At 39.6% G+C, this 27,336-nt stretch overlaps 1 long non-coding RNA gene across 17 annotated transcripts in view; it reads left to right on the forward strand.

Moving 5' to 3' along the window:
- The first annotated feature begins 7,245 nt into the window (after positions 1-7,245).
- Positions 7,246-27,336, forward strand: part of LOC147005611 (uncharacterized) — a 139,762-nt gene continuing 119,671 nt past the window's right edge. For all 17 annotated transcript variants that reach the window (XR_015046719.1, XR_015046724.1, XR_015046718.1 and 14 more), the window contains exons 1-2: positions 7,246-7,369; positions 7,616-7,693. This is a non-coding gene — a long non-coding RNA (uncharacterized LOC147005611). The remainder of the gene's footprint in view (positions 7,370-7,615; positions 7,694-27,336) is intronic.

Consider the following 27,336-nt stretch of genomic DNA (forward strand, 5'->3'; position numbering starts at 1 on the left):
GGGAATGACTTTTGTCTAATAGAGACAGATCCTTGCTGTATAACCCAGGCTGCCCTCTAGCTCATGATCTTCCTGCTTCAGCCTCCTGATGGCAATTACTTGGATTTGACTTGCTCCTTGTTGAAATGTGACTGTGATAATGGGGTATTTGTGTGGTGCCCCAATGTAGGGGAATGCCAGGGCAGGAAGGGGTGGGTGGGGGAGCACACTCATAGAGGCAGGGGAGGGGGGATGGGATAGGGGATTTCTGAAGGGGAGACCTGGAAAGGGGAAAACATTTGAAATGTAAATAAAGAAAATATCCAATAATAAAAAAGAAACAACAATAAAAAAAATCAGTAAAGAGTGGTATCCGGGGGTAGTCTTGTGGAAATAAGTTTGAACAATTTGTGTTGTCTTTCTCTCTCTCTCTCTCTCTCTCTCTCTTTTTAAAAAAATTTTTATTAGATATTTTCTTCATTTACATTTCAAATGCTATCCCCTTTCCTAGTTTCCTCTCCAAAAGTCCCCTATACCCTCCCCAACCCAACCCTGCTCCCCAACCCACCCACTCCTGCTTCCTGGTCCTGGCATTCCCCTGTACTGAGGGCATATGATCTCTGCAAGATCAAGGGCCTCTCCTCCCATTGATGGCCGACTAAGTGACCAGTCAGTGACTGTAGTGCTGAATGCTGGGTCCACAGAACCTGAAATCCTGTTTGTAGGGCCTCTTTCTTATCCAGGTTCCTCTTCTTGGATTCCCTAAAACTCAAATGGACTCAGAGCATTTTGAATGGAATGGCTGTGTAGAGTGTAGACTAGAGACAATACTCATACATGACAGAGAAAACAACTTCTGGCGAAGTTAAAGAGACTTCTAGAGCTGGGTAGGGTAGCTCACAACATGACCTTTCACAAAACCAGTACTGGGGAAACATTAGCCTCTAAATTTCCTTAGATGCCCTGTCTCTAATTTGAAGCTTGAGATTTGGAGTCTTTTTTTTTTCCCCTTAAGAGAGACAACACACCTAGTCCTAGTCGGCCATCAATGGGAGAAGAGGCCCTTGGTCTTGCAGAGATTATATGCCCCAGTACAGGGGAATGCCAGGGCCAGGAAGCAGGAGTGGGTGGGTTGGGGAACAGGGCAGGTGGGTGGGGGTATAGGGGACTTTTGGAGAGGAAACTAGGAAAGGAGATAGCATTTGAAATGTAAATGAAGAAAATATCTAATAAAAAAGAGAGAGAGAGAGACAACACAAATTGTGCAAGCTTATTTCCACAAGACTACCCCTGGATACCACTCCTTACTGATTTGTCTTGTTGTTGTTGTTGTTGTTGTTCTTTCTTTCTTTTTTATTGGATATTTTCTTTATTTACATTTCAAATGTTTTCCCCTTTCCAGGTCTCCCCTTCAGAATCCCCCTATCCCACCCCTCTCCCCTGCCTCTATGAGGATGCTCCCCCATCCCCCCACCCACCCCTGCCCTGGCATTCCCCTACATTGGGGCACCAAATACCCTCAGGCCCAAGGGTCTTTCCTCCCACTGATGTCCAACAAGGCCATCCTCTGCCACATATGCAGCCAGCACCATGGGACCTTCCAAGTGTATTCTTTAGTTGATGGTTCAGTCCCCGAGAGCTCCGGGGGTCTGGCCTGTTGACACTGCTGCTCCCTCCATGAGGCTGCAACCCCCCTCAGCTCCTTCAGTCCCTTCTCCAACTCTTCCATCAGGGACCCCACACTCAGTCCAATGGTTGTCTCTGACACCTCTGTATTTTTCAGGCTCTGGTAGAACCTCTCAGGAGACAGCTATATCAGGCTTCATCAGCAAACACTTCCGGCATCCTTTTAGCTTTCTGGGACTCTCTTGTCTTCTGTTTCCTTATGCAATTCACCTAGATTCTTCCATTTCTTGATATTTTCTTCTTTTTATCATCAGAGGCAATGTACCTCACTTCTCTTTCATTTTTGATGCTTCAACTGGGATTTGCTTCAATTAGCTTCTTTTCTCTCAAAGATGGTTCCCATGAGAAGGGTATTCTCATGCCAAGTCCTCAAAGAAAAACCTCTTGGTTCTACTATCACTTTTTAAGCCCAGTGAGCACATACATTCTAGCATATCTCTAAGAAGATATAGATTTAATATGTATAGGTCCTCCTGAAAAGGGAGGACTCTTACAGTCTCTTTTACTGTCTGCTCTTACAGTCTAGTTATGTTATGTTTCATTTTCTTAAGTGAAATTTAAATGATATCAATTCTTTTCTTCATGATTACAAATTTTGTATTAATGCTCATATGTAGATGTTTAGAGCTATACATACAATTTGTATTTCCTCTTGAATTTTATTTGGATATGGATTACTTTGAATAGGGTCAGCTTTGGCCCACTGTCCTCTTGTCTGTGAAACTATAGATAAACTAAAGATGAAGGCTTTTTATTCATGCTCCCTTTGTGTCCTGCAGACAATTTCAGATTGTAATGAAAGCTATGGGTTATTTCCTTTCATTTATTTACAAACATACAACATGTCTTTACACTATTAGGGAATTAGTATACCCTTTGGAGCCTACTCTTGAGCCTCCAGTACCATGGCTGTCCTTTAGCCTTGTAGCACAGTCACTGTAGCACAGAATATCAGCAATATGTTCTGAATCATACATTTGAAAATTTATTTTTATTCTCTATACCTTCACTATTCTTGCCACATCCTTTGAGTTCTTTTCAAAAGATGTTCTCTATACCTGCAGACTTCTGACTACTTTATTCTTGAATTATTACCATTGTTGAGAGGACTCTAAATAGAGGTTGCTGAAATCTCCTATGCAGGTTTTTTGAAATAATAAATAAAAAGAGCAATGTGACTTTTCTCTTTTAAAACCCATTAAGGGTTGAAGAAGTCATCAGGACGTGAAATGGATATCTCAGAAATTGATGTACTACAACTGGAGCTGTTATATTAATGAAAGTAAGATTATCATAGAAATGAATCATATAACCATAAACTTGTAACACACAGTGGGATCCATTAGTGTGCTAGAGGAAATGATGGGATGTTATTGAAGAGAATTAATGGACAGAAAGTGTGTGTCAAACATTCAGCTGGATTTAAAAAAAAAAAAAAAACTTGGCGGTTTTAAAATAAAAGTGATCCCTGTATCTTAAAAGTCCTCATCTGTTGTTGAAGATGATAATTCATTGATTACATTAGCTAGCACAAGTTGAAATTCATTACCATAAGCTCATTCATTTTCATTTACATTTTAATGCGTGTGAAATTTCTCCTAGTCCATAGGTGTGTATTTTTTGCCTGAGTCTGTCTTGGCAGCCGAAGAATCATCAAATTCGTTCCTCTGAAAGTAATTTAATTACCTCAAAAATTAGTTTGGTATAGAAATTGGACATAAGACATAAGATAAAAATGTTTAAAAGTTCAACATTTATGTCTCTCATCATGAATTGAAGCATCCAGTGCCAGAAATACTTTACATCTAATCAAGTTGTTGGCCAAAAGTGTCCCCATGGGAACCCTCAAACAACCCATTCCTGAGAGAAGTGGATACAAGCCCTCATCCCTAACTCAGAAGCTATCTTCAACTGATAACCGCTCACAAACAAGAAATTAGTTTTCTCCAACAGAGTCTCACTGGAGACGCAAACCATTCTTAAAGGCAGGCCTCATGCCCTGCAGCAGTAGATGGTCAACAGAAAATGAACTCAGTGGCATCTTTCGAGGTTCTTTGTCTCTTGATGTTTTGTCAGAATATTTCTTGTTGTTATCTTAAAAGTCCTTTGTGAATATATTATGATTTCTGGCCTTCTGCTTTTATGGGGCCCGATGTGCATGAAGGTATACCTTTGTGTCTCTATGCATTTCTCATGCTTTCTCTTTGGTTCTCTCTCTCTCTCTCTCTCTCTCTCTCTCTCTCTCTCTCTCTCTTTGCTTCTGTTCATTTGTTTGTTTTGTCCTATTCTGGTTTGTTTGTGTTTTAACTTATTTTATTATTATTCTTTAGAGCTGCCTATTTTCTAATAAAAGACAGAAATGGGGGATTTGGCTGGGAAGGAAGGAAAGGAGGACTTGGAGAAGTTGAGGAATCAGAATCTATTGTATGAAAAAAATCTATCTTTAATAAAAGAAAAATAGAAAAATAAAAGGTTTACATTTAGACCCAAGAGGTGTAGTTCCTGCTTGTTACCCTAGTATTCTGGAGGCTGGGGAAAGTAAACTAGCGCATGAGGAACAAAGGGAAGTCTAGGCTAGCTTGGTTTAGAGATCAATACCCTAACTCAAAAACCAAAACAAGCAAACAATGACTACAAAAATACAAAAATGAAATTCATCTGCCATTTCAGTGATTGCAGTTGGACTAGAACCACAGCTTCTTTTCTTCATTGAAGGTGAAATATTTCTTCAGATAATTATGTCCCACCTCATAAGTATCTCAGGTTGAAACCAGTGGTGAGCTGTTATAGAGATGAAGGGTTATTGGCCACCATGTAAAAACACTGGTGTAGAGTGCACTTAGCATTTTACAAATTCTATGCATATGTGTGTGCTTGATTGTATGCATGGGTACCTCATGCATGTAAAAGCCAGGGAAATTAAAGGAGGATTTGTAGGATCTACTGGAATTAGAAGCAGAGGGTATTATTTTTATTATCTGTGACTCAAACTAGAGTCTTCTGCAAGGTCAGTAAGTGCTCTTACCCAGTCATTTCTTCTAGCCTTCACTTAAGTTTTTGCCCCTTCTTAGAATTGGGAACAAAACACCCATGGAAGGAGTTACAGAGACAAACTTTGGAGCTGAGACGAAAGGATGGACCATCTAGAGACTGCCATACTTGGGGATCCATCCCATAATTAGCCTCCAAACGCTGTCACCATTGCATACACTAGCAAGATTTTGCTGAAAGGACCCTGATATAGCTGTCTCTTGTGAGACTATGCCGGGACCTAGTAAACACGGAAGTGGATGCTCACAGTCAGCTATCGGATGGAACACAGGGCCCCCAATGGAGGAGCTAGAGAAAGTACCCAAGGAGCTCAAGGGGTCTGCTACCCTATAGGTGGAACAACAATATGAACTAACCAATACCCTGGAGCTCTTGACTCTAGCTGCATATGTGTCAGAAGATGGCCTAGTCAGCCATCAGTGGAAAGAGAGCCCCATTGGTCTTGCAAAGTTTATATGCCTAAGTACAGGGGAACGCCAGGGCCAAGAAGTGGGATTGGGTGGGTAGGGGAGTGTGGGGGGGGGTATGAGGGACTTTTGGGATAGCATTGGAAATGTAATTGAGGAAAATACCTAATTAAAAAAAAAAAAAAGCTCTGAGAAGTCTTAGGTAGGAGTGCTTATTTTGCCCAACTGTAACCAGGAAATTTAAATGAAGAAATTCTCATAACATTTGAGAAGCAATAATATATCATATGACTTCATGCTGTTTCCTTGTATTCTGAAAACCAGAAAAGCTTATATATAAAGATCACCAATCATATAACTGAGCCATTGAAATTAATTAGTAAACATGAATCAGTTAATTAGTATCAAAATGTAAATTAATAAATGAAGACAAATAACTACTTGGGAAATTTTTCCTTTCAATAGATACAACTGTGATGTCTAGAAATAGAAGCTGTACATTTAATAAACGATCAGCAAGGTTTTATTAAATCCTCACATCATACATGGCGTTCAGCAAGTGGTACAGGGTCCTAATATCTTGGGCAGATGGCTTGACTTACAAAAAACAGCAATGCAATGGCCCGTTCCCTGTATAGCTCACGAGTCAGCACTGCAGTGCCTTTTACAATGCTTATGTTCAATAAACACTGGCAGACATATAAAGAAACCTAATTGAATGATAATCATCGTAATGATGATGACAAAGACCATGCACTGAACATTTTCTTTCTGGCAGAAATTAGGGCATTTCAAATTGATTACTTTACAACTTTTGAACAATTCTGACAGATAATAAATTAACAACTGATATTTATGTTAACACACACTCTGCATATTATAGTAACGGTATTGTAAACTCCTTTGTCTTTGCTCGAGGGCGAGGTGAACTAGGTAAAAGAGTTACGAAATTTGTTCAGGGATGACCATTGAGCTGAAGTACAGAGACAGAACAGTCCAGTGGCTTGTATAAAAATCAAAGGAAGTCAACGGTAAAATTGTAAAAGATGTCCGGAATTATATGTCTATGAAACCTACTGCCCTGTATTTCACGTGCTGTGGGCCGTTCATTTCCATGAGATGAGAGTCTTTTTTCATGTTATATCAGACCTTAGGGTTTTGTTTTTTGTTTTGTGTTTTGAGTGTATGTCATTTATGATGACCGCGGCTTGATTATGACTGCAGGGAGGAAGGTTCATACTCCTCCATCATACAAGAGAAGATAGGAGTGTGACATTAGCCACACTCACAGAGAGAGAGAGAGAGAAAGAATACACTGCACCAACTCTTTTCAAATTCGAACAAAATGTTCTTTTCCTGTCAAAAGCCCCTGCTCCTAACAGAAGTAAATGGGCTCTGAGCTGCTGAAGTCACTATCTCTGCCCTGTTCTCAGCCGCTGCTTTTATGTTGGAAAAATGGAAGGAAAAGAAGACTCTGTGCCTGAAAAGTCGCGGTTGGTCTCTCTGTTTTTCAAATATGACCAAAGTGAGGTAAGCAAAGTAGGGTTGCATTCTGTGAGGATGTGACAAATTATAACCGGGAGTGAGAGAGCCCTCCAGGGAGGTGTGCAGTGAAGTTGTCAACACTCTTTAAGAGGCCCAGCTGGAGGCTGCATAGACCCTGTGATCTCTGGCCTCCGATTGCCTTTTTTCCCCCTCCTTCCTTCCTGAAGCGCTAACATCAACCACAGGTGGTAAGTGACAGCCAATTATGTTCTCACTTTCAAAATTAATAGCATTAAGCAGCCCGAAAGTCTCACAGCCTTGGCCTGTGTCTGTTAACTATTAGGTCATTGCGGAGCTCAGCCTTTCCCACCAGGAACACATTAAATTTGGCTGTCCTCAAGGTGGGGTACCTGGAGAGTCAGCAACCTGCTGTGTGAAGAGTTCTTTTGCTGGGGTCATCTGCTTCCCAGGCCCGCTGGGGCTTCTGAGAATGGGCACAGGCCCATGTGACTACTGGCACAGAGCTGTGCTCACTTTCTTTGTTTCTGCCTTGGGATTCCTGAGACTGAAAGCGTAAATAGTATATTTAATTGGCTACAGGATCCCTGATGCCCAAAGGTATTTTACTTAATAAAATTGAAATATTTGTCTACAGCTTTAAATTTACATGGCAGTCAATCTTCCTACTTCTCGCAGCTGTTGACAGACGACCTGCACACGATTTCAAGACAGGGATTTGCAAGTGTGTTAGGATTACTGCAGTAAGTTTCTGATGAGCAGTGGTCTCAAGGCTTTGCCAGATCTGAGCCTGCCCATACTGAACACTTAAGGCAGATTCAGTGTCCTAGGTTATGTATTTTTAGAACGCTGGACATTTCCCACTTTTGTGTTATATAAATTCCATGTAAAGCAGGAAGTCCGCAGCAGCACGTGGAGGATAAGAGTCATCATTTGGCTGCAATAACTTTTCATTATATTTTCTCTTCTTTAATTAAAAAAAAATACAGTTCTGTAACTGTCAGGAGGAATTCTACGTTTTAGAAAACTGGCACTGAAGATGGAACCTTGAATCCCATGCATGCTGGGTAAGTATCATCTATGACTAAGCTACATAACCATATATATTATTTATTTAATTTTTTTCTTATTGTAATATAATTGCATAATTTGCTCTTCACTTTTCTACTTCCAAACCCTCCTATACACCCTTGTTTGGTCTCTTTCAACTTCGTGCCTACTTTTTCATTAATTGTTACATATATATGCATAATGTATCTAGGAATTTACATATACATTATGTTATATATATATATATATATATATATATGTAAATTCCCAAATACATTAACACACCCCGTACCATCTGTATAATGTTACTTGTGTGTATGTTTTCAGGCCTGACCATTTGGTGTTGAGTAGCTAATTGGTGTGCTCCTCCCTGGGGAAGACTGTCTCTCTTGCTTTTCAGCATTCTTTAGTGGCCTGTGGTTCTTTGTGTAGGGCTGAGACCCTGTGGTCTCATCCTCATCTGCTTTAGCGTGTCTACTGTGGTCCTTGTTCAGATCCTGTATAGACAGGCAGTCATGTTGGAGAGACTTTAGGGACATATTTCTAGGGCATATTTACTAGGAGACATGGTATCAGAACAAGTTCTCTGCTCTCTGATCCTCTGGCTCTTAATAATCTGTCTGCCCCTCCTCAGCAATGTTGGTTGAACCTTAGGTGCAGGACTTGTGTTATAGATGTATCCACTGGGACTGGGCTCCACAGTTCTGCCTTTCAGTTGCTTGTGGTTTTCAGTAATGGTTTTGGTCTGTTGCCAAGAGACTTATTTTTTGATGAGGGCTGAGGACTACACTTATTTGTGGTTATAAAGACAAATATTTAGAAAATAGTTAGGGATTATGGTAGTTTAGTAAAGTGGCACTTGCAGGTTCTCTTCCAAGATATATGACTCACAGCCAGCTTTTAAGCATTATCTTTTTGGTACATAAAAATAATAATCTTTTTCTGAGAAAGGACTTTTATTCCTTGTGGAAAAATCATTCAATATTCTTGGATAATTTAAAGAATATAGTTTATCCTGTGGAAAAACTCTTTTATATTCCAGTTTTTTAGCATGTTTATGTTCATTGATGAAGGGTTCTTAAGTCACTTGTCATGAAGGTTGTAGGGAAGCACAATTGTCATTCAGTAGATTGCCAAGAACCCCATGTTCCTACACAGTGTTCCATTGTCTGTTTTTGTGTGAAGAATTTGGCCTTTTTGCCTGGTCTGATTGATCTGAGCTCATCTCATTTCTTACTTCTCAATTACAGCCCAGCTGAGCTCTTCTTCCTCCTCCTCTTCTTGTCCTTGTCCTCTCCCTCTTTCTCTTCCCCTTCCTCCTTCTGCTCCTCTTCCTTCTCCTCCTCCCTCCTTTGGAGTGAAACAGCTAGATGCTGTGTCAGGAGTGCAGTGAACAGGTGATTTGCAAGGAGAGACTTAGGTATGCTCTGCCTTGTAACATCCCACTATTTTAACAATGCTTTGATTTAGATTATGATGTCAGAAACCCTGCCTGCCACTAAATTAACTGGAAGGATCTGGATAAAAGCCTGCTTGGACAGGGCTGTTGATTCCTGGCAAAGAGCTGAATAAAGTTTATTATAGATTTTTGTAAAATTTATTGATGTGTTATGGTATTGATGTTGATATGATAAGGTAAAAATGTTTTTGTTTGATAGTTGAATTGTCTTCTTTGAGAATCAGGAGCCACGGTGATGTTGGACAGATAACTCCCTAAAATAGCTAACCAGAAGAGTAGTGTTTTCATTTAAGTTTACTGATTAGTTTAGTTTAGCTTGTTTTCATATGCCAAAATCTTTTATGGTGAAAGCCACTTGAGCCAATCATCAGAATAAGGGACAGATCTTAGTTTAAAGGCAATCCCCTTAGTTGCTGATGCTAGTTTTAATGATTATACTTTTCTGAAACTTGGTAACATTTGTGATCTGAGCACACTATTCAGTAACTATCTATGATCTGTTTTTTGTTTTCTTAATAAGTTTTATAAAGTATAAATAAGGCCAGAGACCCAACTAATATATGAGCAGTAGCTAGTGAGAAAAACTCCTGCTGGCTTGTCTTGTTTCCTATTTCATCATGAAATGACCTTGCAAACCTTTACCTTTCAAATGTTTTGAAATTATAATTATATTCCTTTGTTTTTTTTTTCCTACTTGTTCCTAACCTTTATGAGAGCAGGGCCTCTAGTTGATTTTATAAGCTACACTCGGCACTTGTAATTCAATTCTTGTTATCCTTCATAACAAAGCAGTTATAAATAATCTTTTTACAGAAGATGTTTGCTTTTAGAAGTCACACATCATTTTCCTCAATTTTACAGCTTCCAAGCCTTCTATAGGTATCTAAAATATTCTCGGTTTTCTAGATTCTGATGATGAGTTGTAAACTGTAAGGTTTGTAATTTATCATCACTGGGCATCACTCAACGTATGGTAACATGAATGAATGAATGAATGAATGAATGAATGAATGAGTTAGCCTTGTGTTTTCCAGGGGCTAGAGGCAAAGTCGATTAAAAAACAATGTACCCCTTGACTGTCAGTACCACATTGACTTCATTTCTCCTGTTCTCAATCCTAAGTTTTGTTTTTGAAGCAGGAATCACTATCTCCCTACACCATCTACTAACAGGATCTAGCTCTTTCACTAAAACACTTAAATCCCAACTAATTGATGTTATTTCCCTGTTACTATGACAGTCATTGTTTGGGATAGGCTTAACATTCCTGTGGCAATATGTTAAGACCCTGACCTGTACCTGCTTTGGTCATATTTATCATATCTATGTCTGGAAGGTACCAGCTTTTATTTGTTACTTATACTTTACTTATTACTAGCTTTTCATTCATGAAGGTCATTTGCTTCAAATGAGCCCTCATAGCCATTTCTACTGCATCTGCCACCGTTTATCTTTACCATGACAACCTCACCTGGACCACAGCTCAGATAGAGATGCTTTGTAGCAATCCTGTTTTATTTGCCTCTTTTACCCCTTCTATTTACTTGTCTGTCACAATTCTAAATATATTTTTATTGCGTCATCTTCTCTGTGGTTGCTCTGAGAGACTATTTTTTTTAAATGGCATTACATAACTTTGTTGACTCCTTTTAAAGTTCACGATAACAATAATAACATTCACCTCTATATGTCTCCTGAACAGGAGTTTCTCTCTGGGCATTGGATTTTGTGACTCTTGGCTTTTAAATTTCTCTCTGATATCTTTCTCCTCCTTCCTTCTTTATATTATTTTCCCATCTATGAAACCTATACATATGCTCATCTATCAACTATGAGTTAAACATTCTCCTTGTCTCAAATAAAGCACACCCGGCCCATCCCTTGGGAGTGCCTGTGTTCACTGTGTGGATCCTGATCTCCCATTTCATCTCTGTTCCCTGGATCACCTCCATCCCAGTCTCACGTTTTGGAAACTCGTCTGGAACTCGCTCCCTTTCTCAATGCTGGATGATGCCAGCATTTCCTTACACATTACAGAATCAATCTTTGCATCTAGCTATTTATTGCTTATCTCTCCTATGTCTTTTTATTCTGGGGCTCTGCATGAGGAAGCAACAGCATAGGCTCCACTAGAAGCAAAAACATCAGAATTATTCCAGAAGAATTGATGAGCTACATGGGATTTTCATTGAAAGTACCTCACAATTTAATTGTTTGTAAACTCTATGTACAGCACTTATATTTTAACAACATTTGCAGACTTTTACTCTACTTTAGTGAGCGTCATTAAACATTTGCCAGCACACTACTGCTAATGTGCATCTTGTGTGCACCACAGTTAGGGAAGGAAGGCTTACTAAGCCTGTTCACAGTTCTCCTTGTCATCCTCACACCCTCTTCCCTCTTCTCAGACGTCCTAAATAACATAATCACTCAATCTGTTTAGAATGCTTGGTTACTCCTTTCCTTTTCTTCTACATCCAATCTAGTCTTGTCATCTTTACTTCAAATATAAATTACTCTCCATTTTCCCTGCTATCATTTTCATCCAGGTCACCATTACTCACTGCCTCTACCGGTGTAAACTTTGGAAACTAGACCCCATGCTTTTAGTTTTGTCGCTCTGCATTTTCATCTCACACTATTGATACTATGCAGTGATTTTTCAAAATTATAAATTAGATCATGTCACCTGCTTGCTTGAAGCACACCGACAACTGATGCCTTATTTAGCTAGGTGCTACAGGACCACAGGATATTCCTCTGGGTAGGATTTATTTTTCAGAACTGTTTCAGGTGTGCAGCATAATTTTGCTGTAGGTACAGGGCTCCCACATTCTCTTTGTCCACACTCATGCACATCTTCCTCAAGTGCACATTCCATGCCACAGTGATATAAACAACTCAGTTCATAAAATACACAGACATTACATCAACACTGAGCCTACACTTTACATCAGGATTCCTATTGGTGCAGGGATTCTATTGGTCTGGGTGCTTGACAAGGATATATAACTCACTAAGTTTGCCTCCTTGCACTCACTACTACACACCTCCCACATCTCTATTTATGGTGCCATTATCAGCACTGAATACTATTTTACCATCTGTGTGTACCAGCGTTTATCTATTTATTCACTTACTAGAGAATATCTTGGTTTCTACCAAGTTTGGGCAAATATGAACCATAGTCATAACAACATAGTGGCCATATCTTGTACTGAGAATTCAAAGAACAATAGGAATAAAATCACTATGGCTTCTGTGCTCTTCCTTAAAAGTGAATAAAATTCACAGGGGAAGACTGAGGAAAATGTGGGTAGATCACACACATGTGTAGGAAGGGAGGAGTCTTATCTTCCCAACTACCATTCTAAACAAGTATTTATGTATGTCCAAGCCATATTGCCTTGCCACATAATTGTAATTTTCTGCTCTGCATTCCAAGGGTTGTGGTCTGACAGGTTCTTCAGACATACTCGTTTTGGAAGCTTGGAACCCTGTAAGGTGATGTTAAGAAGTGGTGGGGATTGATGTGAGGTGACTAGGTCCTTGAATGGTAATGGAAAGTGTACTGTACATAGCTTTTGACACCTCAGTGCATAAAGATTTGATCTTATTTCAAAATTGGCTCTTTATTTTCTGTTGCTATAATGTAACACTAGAGGATGGGCTGTTTGTAGGTTCATTTAGGTCACATTTGTGGAGCTCCAGATGTATGGCCACATCATAGCATGACAGATGACCTTAGGGTAGGAGCATGGGTAAAGGGAAGTACAGCAAGGCAGGAAGATCGAGCCTGGGAATTTGCAAGTTCTCTTTCTGGGACAATTCACTCATGGGAGCTAATCAGGGTCCCACAAGAAGTACATTAATGTCTTCTGTGGGAAGTTGCCTTGGTGATTTAATTATCTCACACTAACTTTACTTCTTAATTTCTAATATCTATAAGTATCTTCACAATCCAATCAAGATTCCAATACAGGAAACTTTGGGGAACATATTTGAACTAACCTTACTTCTTAATTTCTAACATCTATAAGTATCTTCATAATGCAATCAAGATTCTAACACAGGAGACTCTGGGGAACATATTTGAACCATATCCACACTACAGCAGATAACTGAGACATTTAGCTTACATTTCAGGTTTACATGTCATAGTGTACAGTTGCTGGAATATATGTGAAGCATAGTGTAGTTTTGTATAAAATCATCAAATGATATCATTTTTTATTTCTACCACCAACTATTGGCAGTTCTTGTTGCCTTATATCTTCAGCTCTTGGTATTATTGGGGTTCCAGGCATTTTAGTAGGTGTGCATTTGCTTCTCCTTCTTTTGCTTTCATTTTGTGTGTGTGTGTATAAAACTTTTAAAAACTTCATGTTCCGAGCCGGAGGACAGAGACCTGCCCTGTAGAGAGCGCCATCTTGGCTCCGGGACTCCGCCGAACTTAGTCTACAGGTTAGAGTGAGGACCACAGAGGCAGACAGCTTCTGGGACAGGCGGGAGCCACAGAGCCGCTGAGGCAGCACCCTTTTGGGGCCGCAGACATCCGGCACCCTCCCAGTCGGAGGACAGTGACCTGCCCTGCAGGGAGCGCCATCTTGGCTCCGGGACTCCGCCAAGCTTAGTCTCTACAGGTCAGAGTGGGGACCACGGGGGCAGACGGCTTCTGGGACAGGCGGGAGCCACAGAACCGCTGAGGCAGCACCCTTTTGGGGCTGCAGACATCCGACACCCTCCCAGCCGGAGAACAGTGACCTGCCCTGCAGGGAGCGCCATCTTGGCTCCGGGACTCCGCCGAACTTAGTCTGTACAGGTCTGCTGACAGAGGATACTCAGAATCCCCAGAAGAACAACCTCTGAACAGAGACAACTATAACAACTCCAGAGATTACCAGATGGCGAGAGGTAAAGGTAAGAATCTTACCAACAGAAACCAAGACCACTCACCATCATCAGGACCCAGCACTCCCACTTCGCCCAGTCCAGGGCACCCCAACACACCTGAAAAACTAGACCTGGATTTAAAAGCATATCTCATGATGATGGTAGAGGACATCAAGAAGGACTTTAAAGAACTACAGGAGAACATGGCTAAAGAGTTACAAGTCCTTAAAGAAAAACAGGAAAACACAACCAAACTGGTAGAAGTCCTTAAAGAGAAACAGGAAAACACATCCAATCAGATGTGGGAAATGAACAAAACCATACTAGACCTAAAAAGGGAAGTAGACACAATAAAGAAAACCCAAAATGAGGCAACACTGGAGATAGAAACCCTAGGAAAGAAATCTGGAACCATAGATGCAAGCATCAGCAAGAGAATACAAGAGATGGAAGAGAGAATCTCAGGTGCAGAAGATTCCATAGAGAACATGGGCACAACAATCAAGGAAAATGGAAAATGCAAAAAGATCCTAACTCAAAACATCCAGGAAATACAGGACACAATGAGAAGACCAAACCTACGGATAATAGGAGTGGATGAGAATGAAGATTTTCAACTCAAAGGACCAGCAAACATCTTCAACAAAATTATAGAAGAAAACTTCCCAAATCTAAAGAAAGAGATGCCCATGAACATACAAGAAGCCTACAGAACTCCAAATAGGCTGGACCAGAAAAGAAATACCTCCCGACACATAATAATCAGAACAACAAATGCACTAAATAAAGATAGAATACTAAAAGCAGTAAGAGAAAAAGGCCAAGTAACATATAAAGGCAAGCCTATCAGAATTACACCAGATTTTTCACCAGAGACTATGAAAGCCAGAAGATCCTGGACAGATGTTATACAGACACTAAAAGAACACAAATTCCAGCCCAGGCTACTATACCCAGCCAAACTCTCAATTAACATAGATGGAGAAACCAAAGTATTCCACGACAAAACCAAATTCACACATTATCTCTCCACGAATCCAGCCCTTCAAAGGATAATAACAGAAAAAAACCAATACAAGGACAGGAACCACGCCCTAGAAACAACAAGAAGGTAATCCCTCAACAAACCTAAAAGAAGACAGCCACAAGAACAGAATGCCAACTTTAACAACAAAAATAACAGGAAACAACAATTACTTTTCCTTAATATCTCTTAATATCAATGGACTCAACTCCCCGATAAAAAGACATAGACTAACAAACTGGCTACACAAACAAGACCCAACATTTTGCTGCTTACAAGAAACTCATCTCAGAGAAAAAGATAGACACTACCTCAGAATGAAAGGCTGGAAAACAATTTTCCAAGCAAATGGTCTGAAGAAACAAGCTGGAGTAGCCATTCTAATATCAGATAAGATTGACTTCCAACCCAAAGTCATCAAAAAAGACAGGGAGGGGCACTTCATACTCATCAAAGGTAAAATCCTCCAAGAGGAACTATCAGTTCTGAATATCTATGCTCCAAATACAAAGGCAGCCTCATTCATTAAAGAAACTTTAGTAAATCTCAAAGCACACATTGCACCTCATACAATAATAGTGGGAGACTTCAACACACCACTTTCACCAATGGACAGATCATGGAAACAGAAACTAAACAGGGACACAGTGAAACTAACAGAAGTTATGGATCAAATGGATCTGGCAGATATCTACAGAACATTTTACCATAAAACAAAAGGATACACCTTCTTCTCAGCACCTCATGGTACCTTCTCCAAAATTGACCACGTAATTGGGCACAAAACAGGACTCAACAGATACAAAAACATTGAAATTGTCCCATGCATCCTATCAGATCACCATGGACTAAGGCTGATCTTCAATAACAAAATAAATAATAGAAAGCCAACCTTCACGTGGAAACTGAACAACACTCTTCTCAATGATACCTTGGTCAAGGAAGGAATAAAGAAAGAAATTAAGGACTTTTTAGAGTTCAATGAAAATGAAGCCACAACATACCCAAACTTATGGGACGCAATGAAAGCATTTCTAAGAGGAAAACTCATAGCTCTGAGTGCCTCCAAAAGGAAACTAGAAAGAGCACACATTAGCAGCTTGACAACACACCTAAAAGCACTAGAACAAAAGGAAGCAAATTCACCCAAGAGGAGTAGACGGCAGGAAATAATCAAACTCAGGGGTGAAATCAACCAAGTGGAAACAAGAAAAACTATTCAAAGAATCAACCAATCAAGGAGCTGGTTCTTTGAGAAAATCAACAAGATAGATAAACCCTTAGCCAGACTCACTAGAGGGCACAGGGAAAGCATCATAATTAACAAAATCAGAAATGAAAAAGGAGACATAACAACAGATCCTGAAGACATCCAAAACACCATCAGATCCTTCTACCAAAGGCTATACTCAACAAAACTGGAGAACCTGGATGAAATGGAGAAGTTCCTAGACAGATACCAGGTACCAAAGTTGAATCAAGATCAGGTTAATGATCTAAACAGCCCTATATCCCCCAAAGAAATAGAAGCAGTCATTAATAGTCACCCAACCAAAAAAAGCCCAGGACCAGATGGGTTTAGTGCAGAGTTCTATCAGACCTTCAAAGAAGATCTAATCCCAGTTCTTCACAAACTATTCCACAAAATAGAAACAGAAGGTACTCTACCCAACTCATTCTATGAAGCCACAATTACTCTGATACCTAAACCACAAAAAGACCCAACAAAGATAGAAAACTTCAGACCAATATCCCTTATGAATATTGATGCAAAAATCCTCAATAAAATTCTTGCTAACCGAATCCAAGAACACATCAAAACAATCATCCATCCTGACCAAGTAGGTTTCATCCCAGGGATGCAGGGATGGTTCAATATATGGAAATCCATCAACGTAATCCAGTATATAAACAAACTCAAAGACAAAAACCACATGGTCATCTCGTTAGATGCGGAAAAAGCATTTGACAAGATCCAACACCCATTCATGATAAAAGTCTTGGAAAGATCAGGAATTCAAGGCCCATACCTAAACATGATAAAAGCAATCTACAGCAAACCAGTAGCCAACATCAAAGTAAATGGTGAGAAGCTTGAAGCAATCCCTCTAAAATCAGGGACTAGACAAGGCTGTCCACTTTCTCCATACCTATTCAACATTGTACTTGAAGTCCTAGCCAGAGCAATTCGACAACAAAAGGAGATCAAAGGGATACAAATTGGAAAAGATGAAGTCAAAATATCACTTTTTGCAGATGATATGATAGTATATATAAGTGACCCTAAAAATTCCACCAGAGAACTCCTAAGCCTGATAAACAGCTTCGGTGAAGTAGCTGGATATAAAATTAACTCAAACAAATCAATGGCCTTTCTCTACACAAAGAATAAACAGGCTGAGAAAGAAATTAGGGAAACAACACCCTTCTCAATAGTCACAAATAATATAAAATATCTTGGCGTGACTCTAACTAAGGAAGTGAAAGATCTGTATAATAAAAACTTCAAGTCTCTGAAGAAAGAAATTATAGAAGATCTCAGAAGATGGAAAGATCTCCCATGCTCATGGATTGGCAGGATCAACATTGTAAAAATGGCTATCTTGCCAAAAGCAATCTACAGATTCAATGCAATCCCCATCAAAATTCCAAATCAATTCTTCAACGAATTAGAAAGTGCAATCTGCAAATTCATCTGGAATAACAAAAAACCTAGGATAGCAAAAACTCTTCTCAAGGATAAAAGAACCTCTGGTGGAATCACCATGCCGGACCTAAAGCTCTACTACAGAGCAATTGTGATAAAAACTGCATGGTACTGGTATAGTGACAGACAAATAGACCAATGGAATAGAATTGAAGACCCAGAAATGAACCCACACACCTACGGTCACTTGATCTTCGACAAGGGAGCTAAAACCATCCAGTGGAAGAAAGACAGCATTTTCAACAAATGGTGCTGGCACAACTGGTTGTTAACATGTAGAAGAATGCGAATCGATCCATTCCTATCTCCTTGTACTAAGGTCAAGTCTAAGTGGATCAAGGAACTTCACATAAAACCAGAGACACTGAAACTTATAGAGGAGAAAGTGGGGAAAAGCCTTGAAGATATGGGCACGGGGGAAAAATTCCTGAATAGAACAGTAATGGCTTGTGCTGTAAGATCGAGAATTGACAAGTGGGACCTCATGAAACTACAAAGCTTCTGCAAGGCTAAAGACACCATCAATAAGACAAAAAAACCACCAACAGATTGGGAAAGGATCTTCACCTATCCTAAATCAGATAAGGGACTAATATCCAATATATATAAAGAACTCAAGAAGGTGGACTCCAGAAAGTCAAATAACCCCATTAAAAAATGGGGCTCAGAACTGAACAAAGAATTCTCGCCTGAGGAATACCGAATGGCAGAGAAACACCTGAAAAAATGTTCAACATCCTTAATCATCAGGGAAATGCAAATCAAAACAACCCTGAGATTCCACCTCACACCAGTCAGAATGGCTAAGATCAAAAATTCAGGTGACAGCAGTTGCTGGCGAGGATGTGGAGAAAGAGGAACACTCCTCCATTGTTGGTGGGATTGCAAGCTTGTACAACCACTCTGGAAATCAGTCTGGCGGTTCCTCAGAAAATTGGACATAGTACTACTGGAGGATCCAGCAATACCTCTCCTGGGCATATATCCAGAAGATGTCCCAACCGGTAAAAAGGACACATGTTCCACTATGTTCATAGCAGCCCTATTTATAATAGCCAGAAGCTGGAAAGAACCCAGATGTCCCTCAACAGAGGAATGGATACAGAAATTATGGTACATTTACACAATGGAGTACTACTCAGCTATTAAAAAGAATGAATTTATGAAATTCCTAGCCAAATGGATGGACCTGGAGGGCATCATCTTGAGTGAAGTAACACAATCACAAAAGAACTCACACAATATGTATTCACTGATAAGTGGATATTAGCCCAAAACTTAGGATACCCAAGATTTAAGATACAATTTGCTAAACGCATGAAACTCAAGAAGAATGAAGACCAAAGTGTGGACACTGTGCACCTTCTCAGAATTGGGAACAAAACACCCAGGGAAGGAATTACAGAGACAAAGTTCGTAGCGGTGATGAGAGGATGGACCATTTAGAGACTGCCGTATCCAGGGATCCATCCCATAATCAACTTCTAAACGCTGACACCATTGCATACACTAGCAAGATTTTGCTGAAAGGACCCAAATATAGCTGTCTCTTGTGAGACGATGCTGGGGCCTAGCAAACACAGGAGTGGATGTTCACAGTCAGCTATTGGATGTATCACAGGGCTCCCAATGGAGAAGCTAGAGAAAGTACCCAAGGAGCTAAAGGGATCTGCAACCCTATTGTTGGAACAACATGATGTACTAACTAGAACCCCGGAGCTCTTTTCTCTAGCTGCATATGTATCGAAAGATGGCCTAGTCAGCCATCAATGGAAAGAGAGGCCCATTGGACTTGCAAACTTTATATGCCCCAATATAGGGGAATGCCAGGGCCAAAAGAATGGGAATGGGTGGGTAGGGAAGTTGGGGGTGCTATGGGGGACTTTTGGGATAGCATTGGAAACGTAATTGAGGAAAATATGTAATAAAAATAAAAAAAAAAAAAAACTTCATGTTCCTTTTAACATCTAATCTCTTGTTCAGTGACTCAGTTTTAATCAGGTTTTCCTATTGTTGAATGTGAAAGTTGTTTGTATGTTTTGGTCTGTTCTAGTCATTGAACATGACTTTTTTCCAATCTAGGGCCACAGACTTTTTCCCTCACCATAGTATAATGATAATAATATAAAGAACATTTTGTTTTAGAACTTGTGACATATTTATATGAATTGATAAACAATGTACTCTTTTTAATGTTTCCCTCAAAGAAAGTAATTCATTCTATTGATCTTGAACGGAATAATGGAATACATTAATTTACTATTTTACACAATCTTGACAGCAGACAATTTTTTAATTTAATTCTTATATTTTGTTTTTGTTTCAGACATGCTAAAGGGAAAATTTGTCAGAAGTTAGATTAGAGCACCTTGTATTTTTAGAGTCATGTGTTCCCTTGTAGAAATAGGAACAGGTATCACTATAGAAATGACTTGGGAACATTACAGGGAAGGGAAGGGCACCTCCTTGTCCTGTGGTGTGTGTGTGTGTGTGTGTGTGTGTGTGTGTGTGTGTGTGTGTGTGTGTGAAATGGTAAAATCCTTGCAAGTTTCTGCTGTCCTTGAATTCATGGGTTGCTGATCAGAAGAATGAGGTCTAATGCCTCTGACTATTATAGCCTTCACAATCTTGTAAGGAAAAGATTTGTTCAAATACACAGAGCCTCTCAGCATTCTTCATTTTACTCATCGTGCCCTCCCTAGTGAAACGCAACTCCAGACAGCCCTGTCAAGACCTCTCCCCTTGATAATATTCACAGAATATTCAGTAGAAAAAAATGGAAGAATTTTTTTCTTTCACTTTTGTGTATCTGGCCCCTTATTTTCCATCTACCAGATTAAACATGACCTTCTTAGAGTGAGCCTTCCCCAGAGTCCCACCCTCTATCTAAGGTTCCCCACTCCCACAATATAATCAATCCATCACTTGGTTTCCTTAGGTTTATCACTTACAAAATTCTGAAGTGGTTTTACTTGCTTACCTGTGCTTTGTTTATTTCCCATTCCTTGCCCCACATGGTGTGGCATGAGCTTTGTGAGGACAGTGACTCAGTTGTCTTTACATAAGTGTCTCCCACCTTGTTTGTAAGAGTGTATGTATGGAGTGCAGTGGGACCAGTTGTCCCAGTGAATGTTCAATGTTTGGGCATACCAAATGGCATCAGGCTGAGGGTCCTTAAGAAAGACATTTCCTGAAGAAGTAACGTTTGTGAATAAGTCTTTTGAGGCAGTTCCATGTCTGGGATAGATGGAGGTTTCTGATGAGGCAGGGGTTTTGGATGTAATTAGTCATGATAAATGCATACTTACCACTAATTACAGAGATTGCTTCTTAAGCACAGCTGACTTCCCATTATTTTCTTTTCATCCTTGAATAGGCTGCTCATTTCTCCTCTTCTCACCCCACACATTATTTCCTGTTTCTCCCAAAGCTGTTTGCAGAGTGGAAAATAACATCTTTGCTTCCTATTTCATTTATCTTTCCCAAGACATATTTAAAAATTCTACTCATTGTGGAGAGTTCGCTTACTAGCCCATATAGGGTTCACAGGTCAAAAATATAAGAATATGAAAATTAAAAATGTTCCAGATTAACAATTTACCTATAAACCACAATTATCTTGTATATATTCTTTTATCAAGGCAGCATTTTTGCTTTTAGTGCAGGGAACAGAACCCAGGGTTTTGCACATACTAGGTAAATGCTCTTCCACTGAGCAACATTCCTGGCTTGAGACAAGAATTGCACTGTGTGAGTGGGATAGGTATGTATGACCAAGTGTTCATTCACTTGGGGACTTCTAGTGAAGAGGCTTTAATATGGTGAATAACAGCTTTGGAAACAACTGGAAAGGCCAGGGCTATTGAACATCATGCATGACAGTTTGAAACACAAGCCATGAAGCCATAGAACTAGAAATAAACAGGAAATTTTCTTGACTTTGGTCCTGGATGTTATTTTTGGATGTGTTATCATAAACACAGGGAACAAAAGAATCAAAAATAGAAGGTGAGCTAAAAGTTTCTGCACCACAAAGGTAACACTCAACAAAGTGAAAAGGCCACTTACAGAGTGAGAAAAAAATCATTGTAAAACACATACAAGGTTGGGATGGAGGTGGAATATGATCTCTAAATGTTTGTGTTGGAATCTTTGCTTTCAGGGCAGTGGTGTGGAAGTGTTGGTAACTAAGTCTTGAAGCCTAGACAAATGGTCATGTGCATTATAATGTCTTTGTTAGGGCAGAGTGCTATTCTTATGGAGTGAGGGAGCTCTTGAGAAAGGGAGTTATCAGGAAAGAAAGTACTTGACTACTGGACCCTTTTGTGGCTGTCTCATTCACCTTGTTATGACTGTTTTTGCATGTGTTCTAGCTATTTGATGCCATCCACAGGAAGTCCTCACTACAGTCCAGCAGGGCCAGTGCCACATTCTTCAAGCTCCAGAACTGTGAGCCTCATAAATTTCTTCTTTTTTTCACCATCCAGATTTTTGTTATTTTGTTATTCAACAGAAAATAAAACACTATCTCTATATTATAAAGAATTAATATTTAAGCATACTATGAGCTCCTATAACTTGATGGCAGAAAGTCAAAGTAACCTTATAAAAATGGATATTTACAAATAAGATATTGCAGTGGTGGAGGTCTATGAATAGATGCCCAATGTCTACTGATTATCAAGAAGATGCAAACAACACAGTGGTAAAATATCAACTCATTCTTGGTAGCGGGCTATGTTTATGAAACCAAAAGGTAAATGTTGGTAAAGATGTGCTAGTGAAGGAAGTAGGATGTTATTGGTAGGAACTTCAGCTGTTTCTACAACTATGAGAAATAGTACAAAGAGTAACCAAAAACTTTAAAAAGGCAAAGTATTTGATCCACACATCTATCTCCAAGGTACAATAGAAGTAAAACAAAACCTTGAGCAAATATGTGCAATCCCTTGTTAATGAAGCATTATTCACAACAACCAAGATATAGAAGCAACCTAAATATCCTTTGACTGATGGGAAAGGAAACGAAGTATATTTATATGGTGGGTCATTATTTACCTAGACAAAGAAAGATATCCCAACACTTATAACAACACAGAGGAACCTAGAGGACACTGGGATAACAGAAATGAAACGGACAGAGACAAATTCTACATAATGAACCTAAAGTAGTCCAACTTACCAAAGCAGGGGGACGATGCTGGTTTCCAGGAGCAGAGGGCAGTAGAGATAGGGAGGTGTGATCAAAGGGCTTGCTTTGGTTAGACAAGAGAAGTAAGCAATTGTGCAGTAAGCTCACTATTCAACATGATGCCTTTCGATAACAAAATGTCTTTAAAATTTGATGAGATGAGAGACTCTGTGCTAAGCAGTCTTTCTTATCATGCCAATAATATACAAATAAGATAGGAAGCAACCTTTGGAGGTGGTAGACAGGCTTATGGCAGAAGGTAATCATGGTGCTTATCTTGAAACTGAAACTTATCCAGGTGCTTGTCCTCTTTTCTGAGATGGAGTTTTATATAACCCAGGATGTCCCTGAACATGCTATACGTGGCTGAAGATAACCTTGAACTCTTGGTCCTCCTGCCTCACCTCCTCAAGAGGAGAATTCCACGGGGGAGGGGACCAACATACTTTTCCTCACACCCCAATAAAGCACTTTAAAACAGTGCTTCACTAATATGGAATTTGCTTATCTTCATCGATAGGTGTCATTGCTGTTTTATAACAAATAGCAAAGAGCTATTTGAGTGGTGTTCTCAGGTGATTAAAAAAAAGAAAAAGAGTGGAGCTTTAAACTAAAATCTCTCTGTAAAACCCTCTACAGCTTGTCGAACAATATAAGGGATGTGAGCCCTATACATAGTTATTTGAAGTAATTACTCATTCACCGGCTTCTGACTGAAGGTTTAGGCAATTTTATTTTAAAAAAATAAAACTTGTATACAACACAAATGGGTCCAATGTTTTCAATTCTTTGCCTGTTCTTTGGCCTCTAGATTCATGGGTCCTCTGAGAGCCTATAGCACACACAGCCTGTTGCATTAGTGGGTCTGCCATTCAGACTGCATCTGGCAAGTGCTTCTGCCAAAGGGAATTTCAACACATGGGGGTTGCTGCAGGCTGTTAAGCTACCTATTTGTAAGAGCTTTCTGAAGTCATTTTCGTTTCATCCACATTGCCAGAGGCGGCTAATCCTTTAGTTTCTGTATTGTTTTTCTAGTCTTAGAATGACACTTTCACACAATGCCTGCCCAAAATATAGCAATCTCCTGTGATTTTTACTCTGATTCTTTCTTGGTGATGTTGCAAGAGAAGCTGGCACATGGGAAGCCTACCTACTAACATAGGAGCTGGTTTAGGTGGAGTTTGTTTCAACTAAATGGCCCAGAGTCTTTTAAGACTCGTTACATCATCTGTAGCTGTTTGCTCCAGTTTCGTGAGAAAAACTGAACTCAAGTCGATCTTTTAAGAAAAGAGTATTTTACTGCACATAACTTAATTGCATGCATGCTCTCTCTTACCCATGTGTCCAATGGTGTATGTGTAGAGGATAGAGGAGAAATTTGAGAAGTTAGTTTTTCCTTTTACTGTGTAGGGTAGAATACAGGTTTCTTTACTTCAGTAGTTGCCTTTACCAGCTGAGCCATCTCTCTAGCCCTCATCTTTAGTCATTTTTCTATATATCCACTAAGCACCCATCAACATTTCAATTTTCTTTACTTCTTTCCTCTATTCTAGATGCTTCATTCTATAAATGATAAATCCTGAGCTTTCTTTTTCAGTTCAAGGTGTCTGTGGCCTCTTAGAGCACACACTATGTAGTCAAGTAGACACTTCAAATGATGTTGACATAATGGGAGATTGGGTTATACAACATATTTATGATTATTGTGAGAATGTCTACTTTGCTGCAAGAAGAAAGGACCACCAGTATCCTACAGAGAACTGCTTCCCAAACTTTCTTGGATGTCTGAGTTACCTGAGGAGCTTGTTAAAGCACTGGCTTTAAGAGAGGTAGGGCAGGGCTGGAACTCAGTGTGCTAATGAGCCCCTGGACTGTGTTCACTGCTGTTACCCATGCTGAAGCAACCAATCACTGTAAACCTGTCAGACAGCTATTAATAGCTTAACTGGCCTTCCATCAGTGATTTGCTAGCCACCTCCAGACAACACATTTTTGTGTCTACTCAGCATGGGGCACACAGCATGGGTACTCCTCTGAGAAACAACTCAATTGTAAGTTATTGCCTTCAGTTTAGAAGACCTGTCCTTGTGGCTTCTGATTTAGGGCTCATCATTGATATCGCCATTCATTTTCTCTGTGTCATCCTCTTAATACAAATGGTACATCTCTCCTGTCAGCAGGCACTCAAGTCTGGCATTCTACATTATTGTCAGCTGTTTTGAAGGACTTTCCAAAATAAAACTTGTGAGTGTCTGACATAGCTCATGTTTTAGGTCAGATGATTCTTGAAATATCCTGCTAGATGTAAAAAAAATGTCCACAGGTATTTGAGAGTAATGTCAATGTGAACAAAGGGACTCATAGAGGCAAGTCTCATATTCAGGGCAGTTCCTACTCCTTGGGATGGATGTGCCCAATCTGTAGCTATCTTCAGAGCTTAGTGTGAAGAACTGGGAGAAAGTGCAGGGGAAGGAGTTAGCTTGGCTATAGGAAAAGAGCTCACAAAGAAAGTAACAGAATACTTGAATTATAAATACTTACATTACTGTTACCTTAAAGCGAACCAAGTACCACATAATTTGGGCATATACAATTTCCAATTAGGCAAAAGAATGCTTTTTATGATGAGTTATGAACCAATTGGAAGTCTGAGTTCTATCACTAGCCCCATCCATAATTTAGGCTATTTACTAACCCCTTACATTTTAATTTTTTTATTAAAAATATTTTCATGTGTATGAGTGTTTTGCCTGCCTGCTTGCATGTCTAAACATCACACACATTCCATGCCCAATGAGGCCAATAGAGGGTGGCAAATCCCTGGGACTGGAGTTATAGAGGCTTGTGAGTCATATTGTGGGTTCTGGGAGTGAAATCAGTGTTCTCTGGTAGGAAGGCCAGTGCTCTTAACCACTGAACCATTTATAATTCATTGTTAATAGAAGAACAAAAGCTCCCATCATGAAACTCCAGTGAGGCTTTTCCTAGCTTTAAAAAATAATTGAGTATTTTCTTACTCCTATCAATCCTTTTTTCACAGCTATCTACTAGTTAGACAGTTTTAATCTTTCCTTGTTTTGATTTTTATTACACTTTCATAATCTTTTCTTTCCTTAATTTACTTATCTTGTACTTAGGTTATAATATTTCCTTTTGAAAACATTTCATCATCCCATAGCATTTAATCAGTACTTCCTCCTTTTGTTTTTGATATAAAATTCATGAGATTGGATAATGAGTGTGTGTGTGTGTGTGTGTGTGTGTGTGCCTGTGTGTTGTGGCACAGGAGATGGATTCCTGGGCCTCATGCATGCCAGACAAGCTCTATATCATTGAACCACACCCCCGTGCTTCTTTTTGTGTTTAATGAGTTTAGATGAATTGTCTTGCATCCTCAGGAACAAGCACGTTTTTGCACAGTGAATGTAGAGGACAAAGCTGTAGTTTTCTCAGACTTACTATTTGAGGGCTTTCTCTAATGCCAGAACCAAATATAGAAAATATGGCCTTTCTCTGTGTACATGCCCTCAACCTGAGAACCCATCATTAGACTTGTTCGATTTGGACCCTTTCCAGCAGACATCTGCCTGCTGTGAATTCCTGTGGTTTGAAAGGAGACTGTTGCTGACATTTCTGTCATGCTCCAAGTCTTATACTGCCCCCTCAACATGCTCTTCCTCTGCAGACCTTCCAGTCTTACTAATTACTTCACTCAGAAGATAAGTGAAGCTTGGGAGGCTCTTAAAGTCACCGTAATTCCCCATGTCTCATGACTTTTGAAGGCTGTAAATTTATGCAGGTTTGGAATTTCTTGTTTATATTCTAGATACTCTGTTAATATTTTGTTTTTAATGATGCTTATTTATTTATTTATTTTGGTATGTGCCTCTGTGAGTGAGTGTGTGTGTGTGTGTGTATGTGCCTATGGAGGCCAGAAGAAGGAGATAAATCCCTGAAGATGAAGTTCCAGCTATTGTGAACCTTCTGATGTGAATGCTGGGAAATAAACTCTTGATCTTCAAGGCCAGCAAGGACTCTCAACTGTTCAATCATCTCCTGATCCCTTCCGTACTTACCAAAGCACAGAGTTATTTAGTATCTCTGTGATGTGTTGAAGTTCAATTTAGCTTCTATTAGATTCCAGCTACTCTGAAACATAGAGAATGTCGTTATATTGCTTAGATTTTTATGGCACAAAATCAAGAAAAAATGGTATATCATAGAAGCAAAATTTTAAAGGTTGATGGAAAAAAATGTAAAAATCCAAGAATATGCAGAATTAAGTGTACTCCTCCGGAGACTTTGCTTTACTGCCCAGCTTTCAGTGCATTGCTCAGGCTGTTGTGACTCTTCAATATTACCTAAATTGTAAAAATTTATCCC

Source organism: Mus caroli, unplaced genomic scaffold (genome assembly GCF_978045245.1).
Source record: "Mus caroli unplaced genomic scaffold, Mus_caroli_1 scaffold_3, whole genome shotgun sequence".
NCBI classification, from domain to species: domain Eukaryota; kingdom Metazoa; phylum Chordata; class Mammalia; order Rodentia; family Muridae; genus Mus; species Mus caroli.